The sequence below is a fragment of the Cervus elaphus genome, chromosome 1, assembly GCF_910594005.1.
Source record: "Cervus elaphus chromosome 1, mCerEla1.1, whole genome shotgun sequence".
NCBI lineage: Eukaryota > Metazoa > Chordata > Mammalia > Artiodactyla > Cervidae > Cervus > Cervus elaphus.
The window spans coordinates 59,605,163-59,621,898 of record NC_057815.1 but is presented as its reverse complement, the minus strand read 5'-3'; the positions used below and the strand labels follow the sequence as shown (position 1 = coordinate 59,621,898).

The 16,736-nt window shown below is 40.9% G+C and overlaps 1 long non-coding RNA gene and 1 pseudogene across 1 annotated transcript; both read left to right on the top strand.

Annotated features, from left to right (window-relative positions):
* Positions 1-1,375: 1,375 nt before the first annotated feature.
* On the top strand, positions 1,376-2,610 carry LOC122695272 (annotated as a pseudogene).
* Positions 2,611-12,403: 9,793 nt separating this feature from the next.
* LOC122695347 lies at positions 12,404-15,700 on the top strand. The gene is made up of 3 exons (XR_006341350.1): positions 12,404-12,478; positions 14,110-14,237; positions 15,514-15,700. It is a non-coding gene; the product is annotated as an uncharacterized LOC122695347 (long non-coding RNA).
* The last annotated feature ends 1,036 nt before the right edge of the window (positions 15,701-16,736 follow it).

Below are 16,736 nucleotides of genomic sequence, written 5' to 3'. Positions count from 1 at the left end.
GTTTCACATATGATAATTTACATTTTTCAATGCCATTCTCCCGTATGACCCCACCCTCTCCCTCTCCCACAGAGTCCAAAAGACTCTGTTCAATACATCTGTGCCTCTCTTGCTGTCTCGCATACAGGGTGTTCATTACCATCTTTCTAAATTCCATATATATGCGTTAGTATACTGTATTGGTGTTTATCTCTCTGGCTTACTTCACTCTGTATAATGGGCTCCAGTTTCATCCATCTCATTAGAACTGATTCAAATGTATTTTTTTAATGGCTGAGTAATATTCCATTGTGTATATGTACCGCAGCTTTCTTATCCATTCGTCTGCTGATGGACATCTAGGTTGCTTCCATGTCCTGGCTATTATAAACTGTGCTTCACTGGACATTGGGGCACACGTGTCTCTTTCAGATCTGGTTTCCTCAGTGTGTATGCCCAGCAGCGGGATTGCTGGGTCATATGGCAGTTCTATTTCCAGTTTTTAAAGGAATCTCCACAATATTCTCCATAGTGGCTGTACTAGTTTGCATTCCCACCAACAGTGTAAGAGGGTTCCCTTTTCTCCACACCCTCTCCAGCATTTATTGCTTGTAGACTTTTGGATAGCAGCCATTCTGACTGGCGTGTAATGGTCCTTATTGAGGTTTTGATTTGCATTTTTCTGATAATGAGTGATGTTGAGCATCTTTTCATGTGTTTGTTAGCCATCTGTATGTCTTCTTTGGAGAAATGTCTGTTTAGTTCTTTAGCCCATTTTTTAATTGGGTTTTTTATTTTTCTGGAATTGAGCTGTAGGTGTTGCTTTTTTTGAGATTAATCCTTTGTCTGTTGCTTCATTTGCTATTATTTCCTCCCATTCTGAAGGCTGTCTTTTCACCTTGCTTATAGTTTCCTTTGTTGTGCAGAAGCTTTTAAGTTTAATTAGGTCCCATTTGTTTATTTTTGCTTTTATTTCCAATATTCTGGGAGGTGGGTCATAGAGGATCCTGCTGTGATTTATGTCGGAGAGTGTTTTGTCTATGTTTTCCTCTAGGACTTTTATAGTTTCTGGTCTTACATTTAGATCTTTAATCCATTTTGAGTTTATTTTTGTGTATGGTGTTAGAAAGTGTTCTAGTTTCATTCTTTTACAAGTGGTTGACAAGTTTTCCCAGCACCACTTGTTAAAGAGATTGTCTTTTCTCCATTGTATATTCTTGCCTTCTTTGTCAAAGATAAGGTGTCCATAGGTGTGTGGATTGATCTCTGGGCTTTCTATTTTGTTCCATTGATCTATATTTCTGTCTTTTTGCACATCATTTTAAAGCGCATTTCTCACTTTATGTTATTTTGCTAATGACATTACTTTCTGTGTATTTTCTATTTATTTTAGACTATGGAAATTATATTAGACAAAAAGCAAATTCTAGCAATTTTCTTATATGAATTCAGATGGGTTGTAAAGCAGTGGAGACAACGTGCAACATCAACACATTTGGCCCAGGAACTGCTAACGAATGCACAGTGCAGCAGTATTTCAAGAAGTTTTGCAAAGGAGACAAGAGCCTTGAAGGTGAGAGAGTAGTTGCTGGCCACTGGAAGTAGGCAATGACCAATTGAGGACCATCATCAAAGCTGATCCTCTTACAACTACGCAGGAAGTTGCTAAAGACCTCAATATCGACCATTCTATGGTTGGCTGGCACTTGAAGCAAATTGGAAAGGTGAAAAAGCTTGATAAATGGGTGCCTCGTAAGCTGACCAAAATATTAAAAAGTCATTGTTGTGAAGTGTCATCTTCTCTTATTCTACACAATAACAACAAACCATTTCTCAATCAGATTGTGATGTGCAATGAAAAGTGGATTTTATTCAACAACCAATGATGACCAGCTCAGTGGTCAGACTGAGAAGAAGCTTCAAAGCACTTCCCAAAGCCAAACCTGCACCAGAATAAGGTCATGGTCACTGTTTGGTTGCCTGCTGCTGGTCTCATCCATGACAGCTTTCTGAATCCTAGCGAAACCATTAGTAAATCTGAGAAGTATGCTCAGCAAATTGATGAAATGCACGGAAAAACTGAAAACCTCGATGCCTGCAGCCAGCATTGGCCAATAGAAAGGGTCCAACTGTTCTCCAAGACAATGCCCAACCGCATGTCACACAGCCAACACTTCAAATGTTGAATGAATTGGACTACAAAGTTTTGCCTCATCCTCCATATTCACCTGTGTGTGCTCAGTCATGCTAACTCTTTGTGACCCCATGGACTGTAGCCCACCTCTGGGCTGATTTTCCATGCAAAAATACTGAAGTGAGTTGCCATTTCCTACTCCAGGGGATCTTCCCAACCCAGGAATCAAACCTGCATCTCTTGCGTTGGCAGGAGATTCTTTACCACTGCGTCACCCGGGAAGCCCAATATTTACCTGAACTCTTGCCAACTGACTACCACTTCAAGCATCTCAACAACTTGTTGTAGAGAAAAGACTTCCACAACCAGCAGAGATGGAACAATCTTTCGAAGAGTTTGTCAAAACTCAAAGCATGCATTTTTATGTCACAGGAATAAATAAACTTATTTTTCATTGGCAAAAACGTGTTGATTGTAATGGTTCCTATTTTGATTAATAAAGATGTGTTTGAGCCTACTTACAATGGTTTAAAATTCACAATCTGAAACCACAGTTATTTTGCACCAACCTAATAATATTGGAGAGTTTCCTAAAAGACTATATATATTCCCTAAGAATTTATTTTACATATATATTTTTTCCTGTGCCTCCCACCCACGTCTCCTGCATTGCAGACAAATCTTTCACCATCTGAGCCACCATGGAAACCCATAATATTGGGGAGTTTCCTAAAGTTATTTATATTCCCTAAAAATTTATCTTAAAAAAAATATATATATACATATATATGTGTATATATATATATATATTCCCTTGTGGAAATATGTCCACAAATGATAACTGGTAAGCATAATGCCTTTTGAAGAATTCACAGGTTTTGTTATGACAGATTTTACTTTTTCCTGAGAACAAAGCCAGACATTTTGCTTTGGCCTCTGATAGCACTGAATTTGTAAAATTCATTTTGTCATCGTATCACATCCCACCCCTCTATGTCATCAGAGAGCACTGGGTTGAGCCTCCTGTGTTATATAAAATAGCAGCTTCTATTTTACACTTGGTGATGTACGTATATCAGGGCTACTCTCTTAATTCATCTCTCCCTCTCCTTCCCCGCATGTGTCCACAAGTGCATTCTCTACATCTGCATCCTTATTTTTATCCTGCAAATAGGTTCAACAGGACAGTGTTTCTAAATTACTTATATATGTGTTGCTATACTTGCTTTTCTCTTTCGGTCTTACATCAGAAGGAGTGGTACCTATATAAAATGGAATACTACTTGGCCAGTTTTTTGCTTTTTAATCTGTGTACCTGCCTGTTGAAGTGATCTTCAGTCCTTAGTGTATAGTTGTCTTTCCTGTTGGGATTTTTCTTTTCCTATGACTCTTAATTCTTTTTGGTTGAGAGAAGACCCTTCAGCATTTGTTTCAGGGTAGGTCTATTATTGTGGAATTATTTTAGTCTTGCTTGTCTAAGTTCTTTATCTCTCCTTCTAGTCTAAATGACAGTCTTACTGGATAGAGTACCCTGGGTTGCAGGGTTTTCCCTTACACCACTTTGAATACATCGTGCCATTTGCTTCTGGCCTGCAAAGTTTCTGCAGAGAAATCAGATGGTAGCTTTAGAGAGGTTCCCTTGTATATAACCTTTTCTCTTGCTGCCTTTAGAATTCTCTTTAATTACTGCCAGTATAATTATGATATACCTTGCTGTGGGTCTGTTCAGGTTTATCTTGTTTGGGACCCTCTGTGCTTTCTATACCTGCATATCTGTTTTCTTCTTCAGGTTTGGGTTGTTTTCAGGCATAATTTCTTCAAATACACTTTCCATTTTCTTCTCTCTCTTCTTCTGTTGGAACATCTATAATGTGAATGTTGGCAAATTTAATGGCTTCCCAGAGATTTCTTAGATTCCTTATATTTTTTTAAATTTGAATTTTGTTCTGCTGTTCTGATTAGATGATTTCCATTACTCTATCTTCCAGACAATGTTTGTGTTCTTCTGAACCACTTAATCTGCTACTTAATCTTCACTCCTTCTAGTGTTTTTTTTTTTTCACTCAGATATTGAATCATCTATTTTTGATTGGGTCTTTTAATATAATTCCTTATTGAAATGATCATTATTTAGATCAATCATCTTCCCTTATTCAGTTAACATTTTTAGTGCCAATTTCTGAAATCTTTATCTGGTAAATTGTTTATTTGTTTTGCTGTTGTTGTTGTTTTTCCTGGAGTTGTGTCTTTCTCTTTCATTTTAGAGTAGTTCTTCTGCTTTCTTATTTTTCCTTAACATCCTCTGCCTCTGTCAATCTAGGTGAAACAATTACTGTGGTCCTGAAGGGGTATTCTTTTGTGGAAGAACTTCTATACATATTAAATGTGTCCAGTGCCTTTGGTGAGGAGCTGAATTTGACATGGACATCAGCTGCCTTTCCTCAGCGTGCACTGGCAGCTATCACCTTGGTAGAGGAGGGACTAGATATGGTGGAGCTACAGCCTGCAGTCTTTCTGCAGGCTATGAGAACTTCCTCTCTGCCTATGGGACTTCTCTCTACTCAGTGGCCATTCCACCATTTCAAGGGTGGGGTCTGATCCCAAGTTGCTGATGTGGAAGTCCTTAGGGCCAGTCTTGTGTTTGCTCTGTTTCCTTAAAGTTATGCTTTCTGTCTCCCTGTTCCAGAACCTTTGCCACAAAGGAAGGGAATGAGGAGTAAGTGGGGTTTCTGCACCTACTGAGGTCCTATGCTCTGCCTTTGGAGGCATCAGTGTATCCATGCAGATACAGCCCATGGTTACCTTTTCCCCTGTCCTAGCTACCCCAGATCTAATGCCATGTGTAAAGTGTAGAGTAAGTGGATGGAGCGTTTGCTTGGAACGGGGATGCACAATGAGACAGTCATGAGAATCCTGGCAGCTGCACTGCAATCGGAAGTTTGGGCTGCTTGTGGGGCACTCCCTGAGTAAGGGCCAGCATTGGCTGATACCTACCCACTGGCGCTCTGCCCTGGGAATGGGTGGCCTCTGCATTCCAAGGTTGAGTATTTTCCCTGCTCCTGGAAGCCCTAGGTTTGCGCCACTCTGTGAAGTAAAATGCACAGGGCCAGGGTATTCACTCCAGTTGGGACTGAGGAGTATGGTGAGGCAGCTGCTAGGGTGGATGTCTCTCCACCCTGAGAGAGGAATTGTTCATGAGTGGAACTGAGGTTTCTGTAGCCTTTTTATCTGTTCTTCAAAGTTCTCCAATCAGCCAATGGGGCTTGCCCGCTATGCATAGGACCTCGAGACTAGGAGGGCAAGTCTGTGACTCAACCTCCTCATGACCCAGAGTGGATGCCCACCTGTGGGCTCTCCCTTTTCCACTGAGTTCCATTCTAAGGGCACAGGTCCCAACCCAATCACTTCTCTTCCCAACCTACCTGATAACATGAGATCTTTCCAAGAGCCTTGATTGTATAAGATTCCTTCAGCCAGTTTCATGTTATGTTTTAGTGAGAATTATTCCACATGTAGATGAATTTCTGATGTGTTCATTGTGAACAGTGAGCTCCACATACTCCTACTCTGCCATCTTGATCTCTCCCAGAATACATCTCATGGTAGACCAAATAATTGCTTGAATTGGATATGTAAACAATAAACCAGGTTCAAAAATGATCCCCTAAAATTGTATCTCATATTACATCAAATCCAAATCTCTATTTGACTAAACTAACAAAATCTTGGACCTGTTTCTCCCTCAAATATGACCCCAAGTCCCAGGAGTACCTTTAGTGATTAACAATCTCTTCTAATGCTCTCAATATTCACTGGTGTTACCAGAATGTAAGTCAATCCCCTGCAGAGTCAGCAAAGTCCACAGTGGCTGCCATATTACTGGAAGCGCTTCCCTAAGTCCATCCCTACCACTACCCTGGGGGCTACTCTTTGAGTTAGTCTCCTGACTCAATTGCCCTTTGTCCTTTACCCAGCCATTCTGAAAATTCCTCAGGATCCTCCACAATGGGGGCCATCCTAAATCCCCATTCACTGCAAGTTCTCTACATTGACACTTCCAGATCCTTATTGGTGAATACTGATCCTGGATCCTAGAGTGCTCAATACCATTTATTATAGGAAATTATAGGCTTCCCTGGTGGCTCAGACAGTAAAGAATCCACCTGCAATGTGGGAGACCTGGGTTCGATCCCTGGGTTGGGAATATCCCTTGGAGAAGGAAATGGCAACCCACTCTGGTATTCTTGCTTGGAGAACCCCCATGGACAGAGGAGCCTGGTGGGCTACAGTTCATGGGGTCGCAAAGAGTTGGACACAACTTAGCACAGCACAGCATGATGTCCAGAAATGTCTAAGAGGTTTCCCCTTTGCTTGGTGGGGGAAGCTTCCTTGAATTCCATCTTCTGTTTTACATCCCCACAGGAGGCTGAGATGGAATTTACACTGGAAGGTCCTTTGACCAAGATTTAAATGGGAAGGAGGGATGGAAAGAATTAAATTTGAGTCCCTACTTCAGGTAAAGCACTGAAATTATCTCATTTGATTTACCCAATGTAAAGTGGTAAGAGGAAAGAAAAACTGAAAGATGAAGTCCAAGATCACAGAGTTAGAAAGTAGTGAGAAAAGAGTGGGGACTAATGATAATAGCTATCTCTTAACTGGACAAATCAGCCCAAATTTTCAGATCCCTGTCATCGGCAAGCATAATGCCACCTGATAATTTCCTCAGAACTCCATGTTTTCTGAAGTGAGTAGAATGGAGGTATGATCAGACAGCAGAAATAGGAAAAATTCAGGGTTCACAGGAGAAGAAGAGGATGCTCTTCCTTTCTATGTCCTCCAGCAAGCAAAGCCCTACTGTCTGCAGCTGGGCACTGCCCTGAGAGGGAGAGAAGGCCACTGAAGGCAGGATCTGATGCCTCTGTGTCTTTCCCTGGTGTGATATTGTGATTAATAATAAGAAATGTATATTTGATCTTCATTCTCCTTCCTAACACAGGGCTCCTCAAATTCTTTACCAATCACTTAACAAACATGTATGTTAAAAACATTTCTGGAATTTGCCATCAGACTGAGAAATGAAACCAAAAGTCTGTTCTCACACTGGGAGTGGCCTGAGTAACAAGCAGCAGCTATGTGGTGAAATAAACTTGTTTGTGAATCTGATTTTCAGTTCAAAGGATTGCTTTACCCCCTAGTTAATTTATCATTTCCTGAAATCTTACCACATATAGAAAATGTGCTCACGTTGTGAGAATCTAAGGTACATCAAACACAGACTCTGTGATCTCTCCACAGCACAGCAATAGATACGACACAGGCTGATACAAGGCCCAGTATTGAGTGCAAAAAGAAAAAAGAAAACTCCACTCATATAGAAATACTCAGGTTCAAAGTAAACACTGAAGGAACACTGCAGCTGAAGACACTATATTTGATATCTCTTGTTTGGACACATTTCATCTTCAAACAAATCATGTGCTGGGGGAGAAAAGGATTCATATTTGAATACCTGCTTCAGGTCAAGCACTGGGTGGGACTGACCTATCTCATTTATCCTCATTAATGTTATGTGAGGTAGCTAGTGCTACTGGAAAATCATTCCAACACTGGACTATTTCTTACTTAGGTAGCCCCACACACCTAAATATAGTTAGTAATTACTAGACCCTGGACGAACTGAAGCAGCACATGTTTTAGGACTCAATAAAGCATATATTCTAACATGTCTGTGATAATCACATTGAGGGTTCAAAAATATTCCCCTAAAATGGTATCTCAAATTACACCAACTCCAAGTCTCTATTTGACCAAACTGGCAAAAATCCTGGATCTGCTTCCCCCTCCTATCTGACCCCAAACCCAAGGGATACCTTTAGTAATTAGTAATCTCTTCTAAAGTTTTCAATATTCATGAGTGGTACCAAAATGCAACTGAATCCCTTTCAGAGCCAGCAAAATCCACGACTGCTCCCACATTACTGGGAGCTCTTCCCTAAATTCATTCTTACCACTTCCATGGTGGACACTCTAAATTAAGCTTCTGACTTACTTTCCCTTTGCATGCTTTCTCGCTATTCTGAAAATCCCTCAGGTTCTTCTGAAATGGGGGCCACTCTATACCCCCAACCACTGTAAATTTTCTACGTTTGCTCTTCTAGATTCATATTGATGGATATTTACCCTTGGTTCTAAAGTATTTCAATATCATCAATTATAAAACCTATCATAATATCTAGAAAGGCACAGTAAGTTCTCTGCTTGGCTTGGTGATGGAAGATTCCTTGAATTCCATCTTCTGTTTCACACAGTGTGAAAGTGAAAGTTAGTTGCTCACTCATGTCCAACTCTTTGCAACCCCATGGACTGTAGACTGCCAGGCTCCTTTGTCCATGGAATTCTTCAGGCAAGAATACTGGAGTAGATAGCCATTCCCTTCTCCAGGGATCTTCCTGACCCAGGGATTGAACCCAGGACTCCTGCACTGCAAATGGATTCTTTACTGTCTGAGACCCCTTCAGTTTTGCAAAATCAGTTTCAGTACCTCCGTCTGAGACTGAGATGGAGTTTACACTGGAGATTCCTTTAAGCAGAACTTAATTGGGAAAAAGAGATGGAAAAAACTAATATTTTGAGCCTCTACCTTGGGTTACGCCCCAGAATTCTCATTTCATCAACATAATGAAAAGTCGGGAGAGAAATGTTACTGAACTATTACAAACTTGAGTCCATTAGCACATGTAAAGCCAATCTACTGACACCAAGTTTTGGTGAAGGAAAGTGAAAGTGAAAGTCACTCAGTCCTATCCAACTCTTTGCATACTATACCCAGGAACTATACAGTCCATGGAATTCTTTAGGCCAGAATACTGGAGTGGATAGCTGTTCACTTCTCCAGGGGATCTTCCCAACCCAGGGATGGAACCCAGGTCTCCCACATTGCAGGCTGATTCTTTACTAGATGAGCCACCAGAGAAGCCCAAGAATACTGGAGTGGGTCGTCTATCCCTTCTCCTGGGCATCTTCCCTACCCAGGAATCAAACCGGGGTCTCCCACACTGCAGGCAGATTCTTCACCAGCTGAACTGCGAAACATGCTGCATTTATTACAGAGCCATACAAGGAGTCATATGGGCTCAAGAGGTCCAGAGTCCCCAGTAGATTTCAGAAAAGGCTTTTTTTTTTTTTTAAAGGCAAAGTGAGGGAGAGAATCACAGGTGTGTGATCAGCTTGTGCATAATTCTCTGATTAGCTGATGGTGATATAACAAGTTGGTGTCATAGGGGTTAACAGCATCAATCCTCAGACTCCAATCAGTCTGGGGGCCATGTTCTCATAGTCATAAGGCAGTTAACTTCTTAGATCTGGTGGAGGTTTTCTAGTATTTGCAAAACAACCCAGGAAGTTGTATCAGACACCATTATCTATGTACTTCAGGAAGAAACTAAAGATCCTGTAACTGCTATATGGCTGATCTGTTGTTTAAATTGTTACCAGTTCTCCTGGCCCAGCTGCTATTTTTTGTTACTACAAATTCAGTCTTTAAATCAAGTCTTAAGCCAGCCTTTGGGGACTCAGGAGAGACCTGGGAGACTAAAGCTTTTCTACAAAGAGGCAGATGGAGCACATGGGAGGGCAGGCGGTTTGGTTTTGGGAAAGCCCTACAGGGTCCACCTTAGTTACTGAAAAATGGAGAAAGATTAAATGAGTGACCAAAGTTTGCATAATTAGAAAGTAACAACATTGGAGTTCAGGTCCACATTCCATGTAAATACATACCTTTAAGGAGATTAGTACTGATAACCATCCCTAAACTTGACAAATCAGCCCAAATTTTTATATCCCTGTCATCTGCAAGGATAATGCCACCTAAATATTCGCTTAGAAATTCATGTTTTCTAAAGGGAGTAGACTGGAAGTAGGATCAGACAGCAGAAGCAGGAAAATCTCAGGGTTCACAGAAGAGGACGCTCTTCCTTTCTACCTCTACTTACCTACCAAAGCCCTGCTGGTTGCAGCTGGGCACTGCCCTGAGAGGTAGGCGGAGAAGCCCAATGAAGGCAGGATCTGATGCCTCTGTGCCTTTCCCTGTGTTATTCTGTTATTTATAATAAGAAATATCTAGTTGATATTTGTCCCAATTGATAAAATAGGTTTCTTGAAATGCTTATAAATTCCTAAGTAGTAAGAATGGTAGAAGTACTTTTGTTTTAATGAGGCAACTCTGGTTGTGCCCCTGGATGGGAGATGGTCACCAGAAAGACAAAGCCATATTTAGAAGTTTCATATGTTCAGTCCTTCACTTCCCATTCTCCAGAGAGCTGCTGGAAATTAACTTTAAAATAGAGGAATCCTATGTGAGAAAGCCTACATGAAATTCCAAGAGCATGGGGTTTGAAGGGCTTTCAGTTTGGTGAACACATTCATATATTACCAAAAGAGGGATGGACCCCTACTCCACAGGGACAGAACCCACCCAGACCTCAACATGTGTATCTCTTCATCTGTCTGTCCATCTGTATCCTTTATCACATTCTTTACTCAACTAGTAAACATAAGTCTTCCCTGAGTTTTAGAAGTTGCTCTATCAAGTACAGCAAAACCTGAAGAGGCAGCTTTCGGGAACTTCTGATTTATAGCCAGGCATACAGAAGTTGAGGGTAATCTGGGGATCTACTGCCTGAAACTGACAGGTGAAGCCAGTGGCTTCCTTGAAACGAAGGAAAACTGTTTTGTTTTTTCTAAAACACTTAGGTTGTCTGATTTTTTTCTTCCTCTCTTTGATGGGACACAGTGCAGGTGACCCAACAGGTGCCACTTCGGGGTGTAGATTATTTCAACCTGAAGGTAAGGAAGTTCCAAAAGACTCAGAAAGAAACTTTGAACTTCTACCTAACTGCCTAAGAGAACAGAATATAGAGCCTGTTCCAGGAGGGGGATACCACTATAGATAACTATACAACACTGTATACAACTATAGTATACTATGAACTAGGTGTGCAAAACAGGGAGGAACTTAGCAAGGCCAGTTTGATGGAAGTCCTGTGTCCTATTCTCTCTAGATTGACCTGCAAACATTTGTTTAACAAACATTAAATCTCTACGTTTTCCTGTGAATTACTTTACTTCCCTTTGAAGTCCCAGACTCTGACCTCTTTCTCCTTAGTCCAGTATGATTTATAAATGTACCACACCTTGCCTTAGTATCTTTCAAATTTTCCATGCCTCTGTTAATTCTCCAGACATAGCTATTAAACTTATTTTCTACTGTGAATGTCTTATATCATTTAAATTATTTGACTAGCCAAAAGAAATAAAAGGGGGAAAAGAAAAATACCACCACCCCTTTTTTTGTTGGCAAGTATCACCCACCTGATTTCAGAAGAAGCCAACAGAGTCTCTTAACGGACATGTTCTCTTAGTCAAAGAAGAGCCAATTAGAAGGAAAGAATCAGGGGAAGATGTCAGGCAAGAGAGACCCAGTGATCTCAGCTGCTGTTTTCTCTGTAATCAATGGGATAGAGATGGATTGGTTCATGCCAGGAGTTTTAGCTGAAGCTAAAAGAAGGGCTGAAATTAGGGTGAAACAGGTGAGGCACCGAGACTACAAAATTCAAATCTCTCTCATCGCAAGTTCCCTTGTAGCCTAAACTCTTCTCTTGCCTCACCCTAGTTCCAGCCCTGGGTGCTGGGCTCTCTCTGTTATCACTGTGGAGGACTGGGTGATTTCCTTTTTGCTCAGTTTATTCAGAATAAGGCTATAACTTTTCAAAGAGAACTTAAGTTAAAAACTGGCAATAAAAAAAGAAACAAAAAAGCCCTGGAGAAAACATCTTTCAAAAACAGTCACTAGTCATTTAACCGAAGTTCATCTTAAAAACAAACATTTCCTGGAATTGAGAGAAAAGTGAAAAAGAAAGCAAAAGTCTGTTTTCTGTATTGGGCATTGACACGGAGTAATGGGAGGTAAATGTGTGGTGAAATAAACTTGCTTTCAAATCTGATTTTATTCTAAGGGATTGCTTTTACTCCTTCATTAATTTATACATTTACTGAAATCTTACCAGGTACAGAAAATCTGCTCACTCTGTGACAGAATCTGAGGTACAACAGACAGACTCTGTGATCTCTAGACCCAAAGCATAGCAATAGAGAAGATGGGCACTGACACAGAGCCCAAAACAAGAATCGCAAAGACACGCAGGTAACAGAAATACTCAGAAGTGCAGGATAAACAGTGAGGGAACTTCGCCGCTAAAGACACTTCCCTTGATATTTCTTGTTCTGACAGATTTGATCATCAAACCAATTGTGTGCTGGGGACAAGAGTTCATACGTGAACGTCCACTACAGGCCAAGCACTGGGTGAGATTAACCTCCCTCATTTTATCCTCATTAATATTCTGTGAGTGGATGGTGCTACTGACGCAAATTCATTCCACTGCTCGACGGCTCCTCCTTACTTAGGTCACCCTCTCCACACTCATAAGCAAATATAGCTAGGAACTGCTGGATCCTGGACTCCAACTAATGGCTGACATTGAAACTCTGGCCTACTAGAAAACACTTTCATTCCTATTCTAAAAGTAGGAAAAGGGAAGTGTTATTGGAAGGGTACCATTCCAGCCCTTCTTATCCCTTCCTTGTGTCTCATGTCACTCACTGAAATAGCTGTTAATATTCTCACATATAACTGGAGACACAGGCTCAAACAGACCAATCATTTTCTTGTTCAATCATGACATTTTGTTCATCTCTATGGTTCATGCACTAAGTGTGGGATACAAAGATGAATAAGACAGATCGCCCACAACTGGGAGGAACACAGGGAGGGGGGAGGTCTGCGGTTGGGGAGACGTGAGTGGACAAGCACAGTGAGAGAGCAGCGCACTGACAGGAGCGTCGGCAGTGGGGTCAGCGCTCTGGGCGCACACCCGGCCAGCTCAGTGAGGTCCCGGCAGGGGAGACGCACAGGTGCCCTGGGGGTGGAAGGGGAAACATGAGATGGCGTGGGGAGACTTTCTAGAGGTCCTGGGAAAATGAGTATGAGGTTCCCCTCCAGGAAGACATGTGCAGACATATACAGCTTGAAACAGAGAACAATGCAGCAGGCAGTACTGTTCACAAGCAAAATCATAATGACTTAAATCATGGGGTAAGATAATAATCAATGAAACAAAATGCTTTACATGAGATGTGTAAGGGAAAACAGATTTTTAACATTACTCAAAAACTCTGCTTCCCTTGTAGCTCAGTCAAAGAATCTGTCTGCAATGCAGAAGACCTGGGTTCAATTCCTTGCTTTGGAAGATCCCCTGGATAAGAAAATGGCCCCCCCTCCAGTATTCTTGCCTGGAGAACCCCATGGACAGAGGAGCCTGGCAGGCTACAGTCTATGGGGTTGCAAAAGTCAGACATGACTTAGCAACTAAACTACTACAAAAGCTCTAATATGAAATTAGAGAACAGTAAAATTCTCTTTCTCACTATAAACACACAGTATGCTTTTCAGAATTTAGCTCACGGTAGTGTTGAATCACCCACATCAGCTAATACAATTTTGAAACTTTGTTAATTTTCAAATCAATCACACAGCGAGAACATTAAAGCAGTTAAAGCAAGTTCCCTGAGGAAGATGTTCTAAAGCGCCCTTGTCTCTTTTCTGAAATTGTTTCCCTATCCTGTTTCTCCCATGTTCTTTATCTGGTGCTCACCCCAGGCCACCATAAATAAACATGCACACACACCGCTCCCCCCCAACATTAGTCTTCCATTTGCAATAACCTTAACAACCAGGAATCACAATGTAAACACAATTATAATTCACAATTATCTAATCATAATTATATAAATAAATATAAATCACAATTATAAATGAATGAATGAATAAATAAATGAGAAGGATTCTTTAAAATCAGCTGATCTTATAAAAGAGGGAAAAAAAAAAAGCTAAAGAGAAACCAGTTTTTCACTTCCTACTTGCCCTTTTACCACAGAAGGAGCTGAAGTCTAGGCTGGAGATTTCAATAAGCAAACTGCCAGACTCTGGGAGGGAACCTGCCCTGCTTTGTCGCTCATCTCTCTGGAGAAAACTGAAGACAGGAGCTTGGCCTCAAGGAGACAGGTAAGTGAAGGAAAAGGAGAGAAATGGGTAGACAGGGAGATACAACAACATACTCAGAGACTAAAATAAAAACAGAAATAGATGGAAACGGGAATAGGGACAGTCAGAGATCAAGGCAGATTAAGGCATGATGAGAACACAAATATGAATCTAACATTCTCATTGTTCCAGTAAACAACTCCAAATCTAAGGGGAAGGGGGTACATTATCAAAACAGACAAACAATTTGGTAATTTCTATCATCATATAAAAATAAATCATCATCTACAGGACAGTGATTGTAGCACAGATCATCTCAGGAGACCCACTGTCATTCAGAATCCCCATCAATATGAAGCCACTTCCCAGGGTGGAGTTCCAGTGCTCCATTCTGTGTTGTTTCTTTAGTTGCCTGGAACCAGGTAGATTCTAGGTGAATTTTTGTTAAGATGGTTGCAACATTTTGTAACATCAGAGGCCCCATAGAATGACCAATATGGGTCCAATATGGTGATTCCTTTCCCACTGGTAGCTAATTTTATTTCTTGATCTCTGTTTCTGAATCTTTTAAGTATCTTGAAAAGAACCATCTGAATGGAGAACAAGCATCACATTAACAGCTAAATATTCAAAGATCACTAGATGAGAATATTATTCAGGGCATCAAACCTGAACATGTATCTCCCCAGAAATTCAAATCAACTTTCTCATTACAATATATCAATATTCAGGTATCCATGCTCTTAATAATTCTTATACCTGTGCTTTAGGTATAATGTTGACTGATGATTTAAGTACCCAGTCACTGTTCTGTGTACCTATTTTGAGTATGAAATACTAAAACAAGAGCATCAGTGTGACATCAATAATGTACCTCATTATTTTTTTCCATATACCATATGTCCACATTGATTTGCAGCCCTCAAAGCTGTAGAAACAGCCTTATTAGAAGAGCTAAAGTGTATACCTTAGTTCACTAGACCAGCCCTACACTCTCCATGTAACAAAGAGGGAAGAGAATTTAGATTGTCTGAGACTATGGAATAGTGTGCTTGAGGTGATGTCACTTTCAGAACTTAATCTTTAAAATCAAGGCAAACATAGCTGTTTCTTTTATAACATATTATAATAAATGTGACCCTGGGATTATTCAGAAATATGAAAAACATAAGGAATTGATAAGGAAGCTCAGATTGTTTGGGGGAGAAATAGGGAAAATTTTAGGAGAAAAAAGAGCATGTGTTGTATTTGTAATCAAGCTCATTAACCTTAGCTCCCCTCTCTTTCACCATCTTAGGTCCCCAAACTGCAGAGCCAGGGTATCCACACCGCACTGAGGAGCCACAGGGGGAGGAAAAAGAGCTCCTGCTCTGAAAGCTGCCATGGGAGTCTGGGACCCACTCCCAGAGGGAAGCTTTCTAGAACAGGGACACGAGATGGACGGAAATCAGTTACACGCACCATGGAAACTGGGCAGATAAATCCAACTTTGAATATATCTTAAGAAGTCTGTCAGTGAAGCATATTTCTAAAACTCACTTTCCTCTATTATGTCACATATTTTGACATTTCACTTGTTTCCATTGACTTCTACAAGGTCCACAGAATTTTAATAGTAAAGAGGTACTAAAGCATGTCACAAAACTATCATCTGATCTTAAATGGTCCTTCAGAGGCATATATTATAACATAGCTACAAATATTTTTATCAGACGCCAGTAAAGTCTAAAGGTCTAAAGACAGATCCTGATGATACCACCAGGAAGCAGATACCCTGGTCTGGGATGTAGCATAGAATCTTCCCTGGGATGTAGCATAGAATCTGGGATGTAGCATAGAATCTTCCCCAGTGTAGCCTCACTGATTCCTCCTCATATTTAGAAAACAAAGAATAGAGGAGTTTGTGATGAGGTACAGAGCCCAAGCACCAGAGAACCTGGAAGACAGAGTAGCTGAAGTTCTTGGGATCTGCACTGGGCTCCATTTCTCAAGTCAAAATTCCGCAAGACTGCACCCTTCCCTGAAAGTGAGACAATACTCTTACCTGAGGTGGTTAAATAACAGCGGCCTAACCACATGGACAACCCTGGGGATTGTTTGAGGGTCAAGGAAGAGGCAGTCGAAAACGAGAAGGAAGATGGGACTTTTTCAGCCGTATCCAATAGGTTCGATTTTGCTAAGCGATGTTACAAGTCTGAGGGGTCTGACCAAGGTCAGTTAGGACACCTTTCATTCCTTCAGTTCTTCTATAGGTCTGCTCTGGAAATGCAATACTTGCTGACAGAGCCAACTGAATCCTTCTGACTTGGAGAGCTTCTACGGAACAAGAGTATAGCTTTCCTGTTTTTACACCTATGGAAAATTAAAAGAAACTGCTTCTGTCACATAGCTCCTCAAGTAAAAGTTTCATCTATCTATTGTGCATTAGTCAGACAGAGTTCATGGGTACTGATGCTCAGAATTTTATTTACTCTTGCTGGGATCTGGGAGAAAAAATGAAAGCAGTGGGAATCGGGAGGA